Source organism: Planococcus citri, chromosome 5, assembly GCF_950023065.1.
Source record: "Planococcus citri chromosome 5, ihPlaCitr1.1, whole genome shotgun sequence".
NCBI lineage: Eukaryota > Metazoa > Arthropoda > Insecta > Hemiptera > Pseudococcidae > Planococcus > Planococcus citri.
Genome location: NC_088681.1, coordinates 36,148,742 through 36,160,316, shown reverse-complemented (window position 1 = coordinate 36,160,316; position 11,575 = coordinate 36,148,742). Strand labels below are relative to the sequence as shown.

General features: G+C 35.0%; 1 protein-coding gene across 3 annotated transcripts in view; it reads left to right on the top strand.

The window, feature by feature from the left end:
* The window catches only part of LOC135847709 (very long chain fatty acid elongase AAEL008004), a 92,561-nt gene that overhangs the window by 49,129 nt on the left and 31,857 nt on the right, over nt 1-11,575 (top strand). The gene's annotated exons all lie outside the window — the stretch shown is intronic.

Genomic DNA, 11,575 nt, shown 5'->3' with positions numbered 1-11,575 from the left:
TACCTATCCCTAAAATGAGGGCATGTTGAAACTCACTGTCCTTGCAAATCTGGTAAACGATTCGTCACTAGTCGTTTTCAATTTTTTTCATATTTTGACCGGAATATCTTGAAAGTGATTTTGCAAAAAAAAAATTTGCAATTTTGGCAAAAATTAAGATGATTTTGACAAAAACGAACTTTTTAGGAATTTTAACTGAAATAACCAACGATTTTTTTCTGCGATTTTGGCAATAAAGCAGGTTTTTTTTTGGTAATTTTAGCGAAGAACAGTACTTGAGGGCTATTTTGCAATTTTGGCAAAAAAAAATTTTTTGAAGCAATTTTGTCAAAAAAGCTAAATTTTTATGCAATTTTGGTCAAAGCAGGACTTTTTTGAAGTAAAAAAATCCAATATTCGAATTCAGTACTTTCATACTAGTGACATTCTGTTCGTAAAAATTGAGCTTGATTTGCTGAATATGGGCTGAAAAAAAGTTGCTGTTGTCATTTTTTCAGATTTAGGTATATTCTTCAGGAAAAGTTCAAGCTTTCAAGTTGAAAGTTCCGCTTTGATGTGTTAAAATTTATAACTAGCTGATTTTGAATTGATATTTATCTCCTTTGGTATAAATTCAAAGTGTGGTCATATTTTTTTGTTTGGTTTAAAAATACCTCGCTCTGATGATTATAAACGATTTGGTATGATGCTCGTTGCATTATTATGTATGTATTTGCCAGTCTTGTTTCTGACGTTTTTGTGTGCAAAAAATTTCAAAAAAATAGTCGATCAAGGTATTATTTTGTACGTAGGTATTACGACTAACACGTGAAATTTGATCGGTATTACGTGTATGAACATTGAACGTTCGTGTGTGTATTTTACCAGATAATCGTATTGTATCGGCAAGATAATAATAAGTAATAAGCGTATTAATTTTAAAGCAAATAAATCTCGTATGATTTAATGGTAGGTATATGTGAGAAAAATCGACCTCGACTGCCACACATGGGAAGAGAAAGAGCAGGGAGGACTTAATTCTTGGGAAAAACTAAGTACGTGAGATCCCTCTCGCCCCTCTTTGTCAATTTTATTTTTACGACCTTGCCAGAAAGATCGGGGAAAAAAATTGGAAAAAGCTTGTACCGGTATGTCGAGTTGTTGGTATGCTTACGAGATAGAAAATTCGAACGTGCGGGGCACAATGGAATAAGTTTCTCACGCGAGATCGATTTTACGCCAAAACCAGTCCTGGGCAACTTGGCGCGTTTTGTTAAGCTCTCTCGACGAGAACGACGAATGACGTAGAGAGACGTGCGAAGAAAACGTGGTAATGCGAAGGGGGCAGCAGAGGGGAGAAGGATTGAGAGAAATTTTTTCGCGTTTCTCGCTAATTTAATAGGGTCTTACCGGCGTCGTGTTGGTTGAAACGAGCGAATTTTCTTCGTCGAGAAAATACGAAAAAATAGAGGGCGGAGTAAGGCGACGACGGTGGTGGCGGGCGTGACAAAAAAATACTAAAAGGACCAAGTTCACATCGATTCAAAATTAAATGTCAACCGGTGAAGCACACGGTGTAAGAAAAATGTGAACTATGACGTTTTTAGTTGGCTCGAGTTTTAAACGCTAGCTATAAGTGGCATATGTGCAGGACGTGCTCGTCATATCGAGCCTGAGAAATTTTCCCTTTCCTTTTCATCGTGCTCTTTCTTCGCGTTCCAAAGGCTCGTCGCTGTCTGCAAAAGTAATACGGTATTAAGAAGTATTAGTTTTTCCAAGATATATTTTTCCAACCATACATTAAATCTCGAGTCGTCAGCTAGCGTTGCTTAAAAGTGAAATTTCAAAGACTGAATTTTTTCCTCGATCCTTTGCAAAGAGGATTTCAACAATTTACCGAGCTACCCAGCGTATACTTTTGTTAAACTGTTGAGATTTTTCTATTCGATTCATGTCGTCTCGTTTTCTTTTTTTTTTTTTTTTTGGTGTGAAATGAATACGTACCCTACAAGCTCGACGGTGTATGGTATTGTCGTGGAAAATGTTATTACATCGAGAATATGTTATTTGACATTTTTCTTGGCATTTTATCGCAGTTTGAAATGGTTCGAGGATACGGTCGCTGCCTTGTTCTATTTATTGGTCTTTACGTGAAACGATATTTTCACCACGCTCTGTTATGCCCTACGAATGGGGTTTTGTTTACATGTTGTGTCTTATTGTTTCAAAATTGACGTAGGTATGTGGGTTGGTTAAATGCCGCCGGAGTTTGCATATCGAAGAGTAGTTCTTTCTCTATAGACTGGATGATCCTTTGACGTAAATTGTTTGGGTGGAATTTCTATCAAACGTTGAAACTGAACGTTAGTATGGTTTTTTTTCCATGCCAGTTAGTTACACGGAGAGATGTGTAAGCATGGTGTCTGTCGATGAGCATTTTTGAATAGTGGGGAAGCAGAGGGAAAAAGAGGGGAAAGTTGCGACGATGTTGAAGAAATAATGTAGCAAAAATTGGGGTGGTTTGTATTTGAAATTGAATTTTTAAACTTTCCCAATGGGCTTCAAAGTATTGAAATTTGTATTAAAATCAAAGTGGTTTGGAATTTTGTATTCGAGTAGACCATCTGTAGCCATTTTTCAATATTGCATCATTTTTTAAGAGAGGTGCATAGAACACGAAGAGCTTCGTTTTTTGGTACCTATGTTAAAAAAGAAGTGGACTAAGCCGAGAAAAAGTCAAGAAATCAAAATTTAAGTCATAAAATTGTAAAAAAAAGTTGAATTTCAGAAATTTCAAATTGAAATTTTTTTACTGAGATTTTATTTTTTTAAAGACATTTTCCCAAGAACAAATTTATATTCTTCAAAAAGAAATAGGTACATTACAATTGCTACCTACTTTGAAAACAAATATTCAAAACTTTAAATTGTCCGAGTCTCCGTTTCTGCCAAAAATCGCAAATAGTCTCGTCTTTTCTCAAATTTAGCAAAAAGTATTTTTTTCTTGCTAAAAATTTCTAAAAATTGTCGCTTTTAATTTTTTTTTTGCCAAAAACTGCAGTCTTCTTGTTTGTTTACAAAAAGTTGTGAAAAAGTCGCGAAAAATTTTCATTTTCTTCGATAAATTGTCATGTCTTATTTTTTTTCTACAAATTAAAAGAATTTTCCTTTTTGTTTTATACCTACTTATTAGGACAAAAAATGAAAAATGGTGCGAGGTGACCCGATTTCATGTCATGATTGAGTATTAAAACCTTTTCATTCTTCTGTAAGAGCACTGTTGCATGTTTATGTATATGTACGTATAAACTAACCAAATTGTCAGCTGCTGAGTGCTGAAGGTGATTAACGATGATTGTACAAAAGTTTTAACGGTTCTGGAGAAAATTCAAGCGTAATGCTGGAGGCTCGAGTGCGCTTGCTGAATTTATTTGAATCGACCATCGAACAAAAGGGTTGTAATTAGTTCGCATAACCAAGTTTTCGACATTTCGACTCCAAGTCAGTGTAGTCATAATTATTTGTCAAGCCGGAAATGCTCGCGAAAAAATCCACTTACGAAAGTCGACTTGAAAGATGTACCTAATTTTAAATTTCGGGATCTTTCGCGTTAGTACTTACTCGAGTTAGAATCGTTTTGAAAATTCGTCGGAACAAATTTAAGTAATTCTCTTCTTGTCAAAGGCATGCAGCGAACATGACACCTCTATTATTCGACAGTAAATTGAAAATTTTCACCGCACGGTAATCTCAAAGTTGAGTGGGGCTACAGAGATGATGATTTTTTAATTAATTCCAAAATCGATGCTGTATTGTCGAGACAGCTGGTAGTGGAGTGGTAGCATTTCGCAGTCCACAAATTCTGCCACGTTTTATAAAATGACATAATATTTTTCCAAAGTCATAAAATTCTAGATGACTGCGCTCTGTTTGGTTCAGTTGGAGGAAAAAATTATTAAAATAAAAAAAGTCGACCATATAACTCGAGTCGACGAAAAGTCTGAAAAATAAAGGCTTCCTTGTAAACCGTAGCGAAAAGTTACGATACCTAACTGAGTACGCAGCTATACGCACCTACCAGTATATTTATCGCGTAACCTGGAGCAAAATTTACGACCCAGGCACGAGTTTTTGTTCGAATCAATTGCCACGCAGCGCTGAGGTGAGCTTTTTACGATCTCGCGGAAAATTTTTTTTCATTGTACGATCTTATAACTTTTCTGGCTAATGGAATACGTGAAATATTACTAAATTGATCTTAGACACGGGTAATTTAAACTATCCAGTAAATTAATCCCGAAGTGAGAAAAAATTAACACACCGAGTTCAGTCAATTAAAAAGAATAAATCTAATATATTGTCGTCTCGGTCGGTAATTTTTCATTATCGTATACATTACAGCAGCGGCGGCGACTGTGTGTTTTACTGTTTTCACTGTGTACTCCGCCCCTCGTACCCTCCCTTCGATGCTTTTAATTTATTCGGCGATTTGATTGTGCTTTTTATTTTATTATTGTACGAATTTTTTTTTTTACGATAATGCGAAAACAGAACTCGCGTCAGCAAGGTCGTAAGTTGGAAAATGAGGGGCTGGGGGTGGGTAATTTGCGTAATGATTTTGATTGCAGTGGATGGTAGTGTAATTTGCGCAAATATATACCGAAAATACTGGTCTAATTAGGTGGCTGTTTATTTGCATTTTTTAAAAATTTGCAAGACTGGTTGGGTGCTGTGAAAGAAGTACTCGTATACGTGATACCTAGATCCTGGATCTGGAATGTGAGTCTATGTTTGTTAGAAGCCAAGGGTTTTGATCTCGTAAATGAGGATCGATGTATCTTTTTAATTTTCTTCCTCTACGGTAGTACTTACATTAGTTTTATAATACGAGTAGTACTGTTATGAGAGACATGAATTCGTGTAATGAACGTTATATGTACTTGTACTGTGTAGCATACGAAGCGTGTAACAGATGTAAACGAGCGTAATAGTGTGCCAGTTCAACAAACCGTTTAGACGATGTGTCAAATGATGGAAAAAGTTTCATTAAGACAATGAACGAAGATGACTTTTTATCGCTGCCATAACGGAGATTATATTAAATGTAACGAGAGCATGTGTCCAAATTGCAAGCGAAACGTCGTGGTTGTAGAATTTAATAAGAAAAAAAAATGCATTTTGGAAGTGTAAATCAGCAGAGAGATGAAAAGTCGATGAGATGAAGAATTTAATGGACGAGTTTTGCAATAAGTACACGTTGATTGTTCTGTGGGATCAAATAAAGTCTCTCGATCTTGTTACTAAATTACTCAATTCTCATCGCAGATCGTTCCTATGTTTGCCATTTTTCTACTTGGTGCAAAAGTTGAAGAAAGTTACGTTTTTAAGATGGAAAAAGAGGAAGGAAAAAAAGAAACAATCTAGTTTTTGGTACAAACATACAATTTTTCATAACTATTTTCCCAGTATTTGAAATTTTTTCATTAGCTCATTTCACGTGCGTGAAATTTTTTTACAATTTTGAATCATTGCAGATCTACTTTAAGCACATATTTAATATTTGAAAAAATTACTCATGAGTCATGTTTTCCCAAACGTACAACTTCAAATTTATTATCATGTATGAGGGAATACTTGTGAAGGACATTGCAAGTTAAGAATTATGTGTTTTGCATCGTACACGAGATAGCTTACTTTTGAGATGTTTTGTTGTTTTTTTCAACCTTTTCACAATTTTAAATAAAAAATATAAATCATTTTATTTTTCAAACACACTGTTGATGTTAATTCCTCCATTTGTTTCAAAAATATTACTATTTTTAGTAGGTGAATTTAGTACATAGGTATATTCTGTGTGTTTATTTTTCATAACAAGAAAAATACGAGTTTTTGGATGGTAGATGTTTCGAGTTTTTCGATTATTGCGTTACATTTGCATTAATTAAATTTGCAATTAAGTACTCGGGTAGATGTATGCAAAAAGTGCATAAGACTTCCTGTTTGTTTTTGAGCTGAAATTACAATTATTTCGAAAAAAAATAATAATAATAAGAATAGAAATTTTTTTAATATTTTTACAAAGGAGTTGAGAAATTGATTTTATGACGATTTAATAATATTTTGGCTTATAAATGTACTGTGTGAAGTCTTCGTGCGAGATTTGGCCACCACCTCATATTTTTTGAAGAGTCAATTTTGCCGCATATTTTGACATTTTTAAAAATTACAAGGAAGACGCATTTTCATCTCCTTTTCTTCGCGACAAACCAATTTTCAAAATGTCATCTCAACCTCCCCTTCGAGAGGTGCAAGGGTCTCCAATTTGGATTTAAGAAATTGTTAAAATCAAGTGGCATCTGGATTGGTATTAATTTGAAGACGTTGAGTTCAAATATGAGCTTATTTTTCCAATTCGATCCCACTGAGCTCCTCACCAATGTCTATAAACGTGGTCAACCAACCTGAAATTGAAAGTTTTCATTTCATCTGCCACTATTATTATTTATTCAAATGACTCGGCTTCGTTTTCAGTTTTTGGGATAAAGAATTTTTCGTTTTTGTGAGAAGTTGAATAAATTTTGTATTAAATGTCTTATCGTTGCATCTTTGAATTTTCTATTATTGGCTAGATCTGGATCCTGGATCCTTTTAGAATCAATATTGAGATCCTTAATCTGAATCTTACGATTACGAAAATTCACGCTAAGGAGAAAGAAGTTTCCCGAGATCTCATCTATCCTGTGATCTGATCATCCAAAATATTCAAAATCCTAAAATAACCCGATGCAAATATTATAATTTATTGCTGATCCGCCTACCGGAAAATGGATCACCGCATTCCAAGGGTTGAATGACTCGACTTCTAAGTATACTAAAGTGGGTAAGATGCACCGTAGTCACGACACCGAGCGACGTCGCCTCGTCTTGGTCGTCGCATGTGCTAATGCTAATGTTGATTCGTAATCGAACTAAAGTGAAAGTAGTTTGCATCTTGTAGTGCTGCAAAACGCCGCACCGTTCGTATGTATTCAGGCAAAAAAGTATCGCCAAGATCAAGAGAACAACACTTATATTGAATGGGGATTCGTATACCTCCAATGCGTATTGATCCTCCGCCAAGAAAAGCATACGTAGATAGGCAACGTATGGAGAATGTGTCGAGTAGTAGGGCGATGCTGTGTGTGATTAAGCGACGACCACGATTTACGGAAATGATTTAAATTTCTCTCGCGACCCGACCTTGAACCGATTTGTAAATTTGTGTATTAACATACTTCTCTTTCTCTCTCTCTCTCTCTCTCTCTCTCTCTCTCTCTCTCTCTCTCTCTCTCTCTGCTCTTTCTACATTACGGCTGGATTTTCGGTATACGATCAATTTACACCCGGCCTGATTAAGATCTATTTTCACCGTACTCTATGCATTCTTGAGAAAAGCTTTCGACTGCGAGTAACTGCAACCGGAAGTACCTACGCGAAAGATGAGTGATGATCGGTGATCGACTCGATGAATTTTATGTCGCAACGGGAGACGGTTGTTTGTTTGCTTTTTTTTTGTTGATACGCGAAGATTTCTTTTAGAAGCGATTTTTTTTTCACAAGGTTATAGAGCAAGGTGAAGAGATGCGAATGAAATGCGTTTAATAGATTTTCAATTTTTACGCGTTTCTGTATTTCCTGTGTTGGGATACTTAAAAATACAACGAGTAAGTGATTATATTTGGTATGCGAAAGGATTTTTCAGGTTATTTCTTTGTTGTCAGTTGTCATCGGTGGGGGAGACGCGGTAAGAGGGTGAATTGGATTTGCATTCTTTATTATTTACAAGCCAGATGTGTGTATAATGTGTTTACCTTCTTGAGGAAAATTTTCACCATTGTCCAAATGTAATAGTATTTCGAGAAATATGGAATTTTCCTACGTTTTTGAAATGCACACGAGGCTGCCGAAGTTCGCAGGGCACGGACTACAGAGTGTACCTAAATCACGTATTGTTATGGAACCAAATAAATGATGAAAAATTATTGCAAGTTCTCGTACATCTTCCACGGGGGTTATAAAAAAGAAAGAAAACAGTTTTCGAAAATTTTGATTTGTGTGTGTTTCTTCATATTCTCTTATTTAGATTTATGAAGTAAGTGTCAATGTTGCGAAATTCTATACAACCATAGTAGCTCCACAAGTGAACGAATAATAATAAGATATGAATCTTTTTCTAATGCTATTATCTTGCCAACCAAGTACGCAGTGTATATTACATTCTCGTAGCACCGATTTGCTATTTTTGCGATCGTGATATGCATAATGTTGAAAATCGATGACGTCGTTTAGCGAATAAGAAGGTGGTTGTGAGATATTTTAGTTTTTTAAATTTCGTTTGTAATGAACGTTTTACTATCGCGTATGGAAAAAGGAAAAAAATCTATAAAGTCAGATTTTTAAGAAATTCTGACTCCACCTCCTCCAATGATGGAGAGAAGAAAGGGGATGATCTGCCTGGCTTCGATTTTTATACTTTTTTCAAAATTGATTCTATTCTGCAATTTAACATTTTTCCACGAGTCAATTTTTGCATGGAGGGGGTGGTTAATGACGTGTGCTCGAAGCCCTGTTCTGGCTCTCGTCGCCTCTGCTAAGCTGATAAATATTTGTTGTCAAATTTCACCTTCTGAAAATAGTATCCGCCGAATTTTTTTAGGCCCCTCTGAGGTACGTTTACCGCCCTACAAACATTTACAAAAAAAAAAAAGAAAAGGTGCTCGCATTCCAAAATTGAAATTAGTCGAGCTGGGACATCACCGGGGGTCGGGGGAGGGGGGTTGAAAAAAATTAATTTCGTTTAAGATCGAAGTTAAGGGAAGCTTCCAGAGGTTACATTGAACTTATTTGAATTTGAAAGAATTGTAAAACTTTCGTGTAGTCACATTGAATGTTGAATGGAGGCTCTGAATTTTTTGTAACTTTTCAATTTAAGTAGGTATACAAATTTGTATCTCATCCATAAAATTTGAAAAATTCCTGCATGAAAATTTCCAAACTAAACAAAAATTGTTTTGGAAATTCAATTCACATATATCAGAAGTATGCTACCTAGGTGAATATCAATTTTCGAGTATTTTTAAAACTCATTTCTGCGATTTGATTCTGAAAATTGAACGGAAATACTTGCTCTGTAATATCTTGTTTTCATCTTCAAATTTAAAAATAGAATTTTAACAAATTGTCCATACTTTTATACTTTAGTTCTCTTTGAAAATTCTGATTTTATCCAAAATTAAATTTTTTCTGTTATTCGAAAATGTAAAGGCTTGGTTCCTTTTTCAAAAATTGCGGGTTTTTGACCAAATTTTCTCAAAATTTTCAAAATTTGAAAATCAAATGGATACCCACGCTAATTTTTTTTTTTTTTTTGAAAAAAGTCGTGATTTTTTGGGGGAAATCTCAAAACAGAATTTTATTGGAATCGAAGAAACTCATTTTGAGTAATTTCTTCAGCTCCTATATTTGTGCATATTCAAAAATTTTTTATCGAATTAGCAATCTAATGTTTCACTTGATCCTCTATTATGACTTTTTTATGCCCACCTTCACACCTCGAATCACTCTCTGAGGTTGAAGGGATGGTTGGAATTTTTGAATTTTTGATCACCACTGAAGCTATGAGAAAAAACTTTTAGAATAAAATTAGAATTTAGATAGGTAATATTACCCAGTTTTAGGACCATTAAAAGCGACTCTATACTCGAATGGCGCTTATTTAGACGCATATGTGACAAGAATCCTTAGTTTTGACTTGAATATAGACAGAGCCAGTACTCGAATTAAACTGCGAAATGATTGATTGCTGTTAACTAATTTAGAATTGTACCTTTCTGTGTTTCAGGTGAGTACGAATTTCTTGCATCGAATTATAACGATGGAATTGTTTCGCACGTATGGGAATAAGTAAGTTATTCTAAGATTAATGAAAGAATATCGCGTTGAAAAATATCGTTCCTTGTTCATTTGAACCTTTCCTCGCCAAAGTCTTAGGTTACATTCAACCCTTGAAGGATGATCTCTATCAGATAAAGAACATTTCTTAAATATTCTTTGAAAAAATGTTTTACGAACTTTATATTTTTCGAATGTGGAATATTGATGAGAGTTAACGTATTTTTTTACACGTGTTTTACAAGTATTCATTACGCTCTGTGTACTTCGTGAAGAAAATTTAAAGAATGCTCTAAGGACATTAGAACATGTTCGTGTTATTTCATTGATCTTCCTGAAGATGAGTACCTACTCTTGTTATTCTAATAATTTTTAGTTTAGTTTTTTTTTTCATTTAATTAGCTTATTTTTCCTTTCTGTATTTCAAGTATAGGAAATTAACCTGGAAGAAGAGTATAGAAACTCCAAAATTATTTCATAAATTTAGACGAAAAACAACACGTCTTTAAAATACATGTGTATTCTTTTTGCCCTTCGTTATTAATTAGGCTGATCTGGCTGATAATAGAATTGAAATTATAATAAATCATCAAAATTATACGTTGAACGCATTGTATGTGAATTGAAAGGGGAGGGGACTCAAATTCTCCAGTTTTGTCGGTAGAAAATTTCAGTTCAACGAGTAAATTAATACTCGTACGTCAAGACGTAGGCTAATTTTGAATGCTAATTCATCTCTGTGTTCAACCTTGCAATGAAGTGAGAAAAAATTCACGAATTGCGGCGTTGTTGTTTGCGATGGAATGTGAATAGTTTGAAGAACTTCTGGTATCGTAAATAATCATTTTTCTGGGCGAAATCTTCCTGGATTCTGGCTGCGGTAGATCGACGTAAATATAATTACGATCGCCTCAATTGATGTAAAGGTGTTTGTGAGGTATACCTACATCCGTAGGTCTAGGTATTATAATGTACTCGTACATATACTTACCTTACCTACATGAATATTCGACTGTGTAGCTTTAAAATTGGGTTAGGTTACGATCAGGTTACATAAAACACGTATAGTATGTATTAACTAGCCAAAGATCAGGAATCGCTTGTTGTTATATGGTACACTACACGCGTCGCACGTATACGTAGAGTGCACAAGTAGCTGAATGGCAGTGAAGAAGTTTAAAAAAGAAGTAGAGGAAATTTTAGCGTATGGCGTATGCTGTTGCATGGTAACGCGTTTATTAGGATGATTCTTTTATTATGATTATTTTGCTTTCCTCTGTCTTTCGGATTTTAACGTATTAAACATTATAATGACGAATAGTCAGGTCGACTGCATTATTACGTAAGTTCAAACTCGCGGTTCGGTTCAGCTATTCTGCGACGAGAGGAAGCCCCACGAAGAGACAGAGAATTTAGAGCTTGGAAGTACGCGGTAAAATGCTGCACAGTGTTTAGTTGTAGTACGTACGTATATACCCCGATGAATTCAGAAATTCGTCGTATCGGTCTGGTGGTTTGTGAAAATTAGATATATACCGTCCGGATCGGGTAAACACGCGAACCGCAACATTGTATTGTCATAATGCTACCCAGATCCACCCTTTTGAGCGGCCAGAATGGCCAAGTTTAATCCGGAGGTGCCAATTAACCAATTGCCCAGCTACCT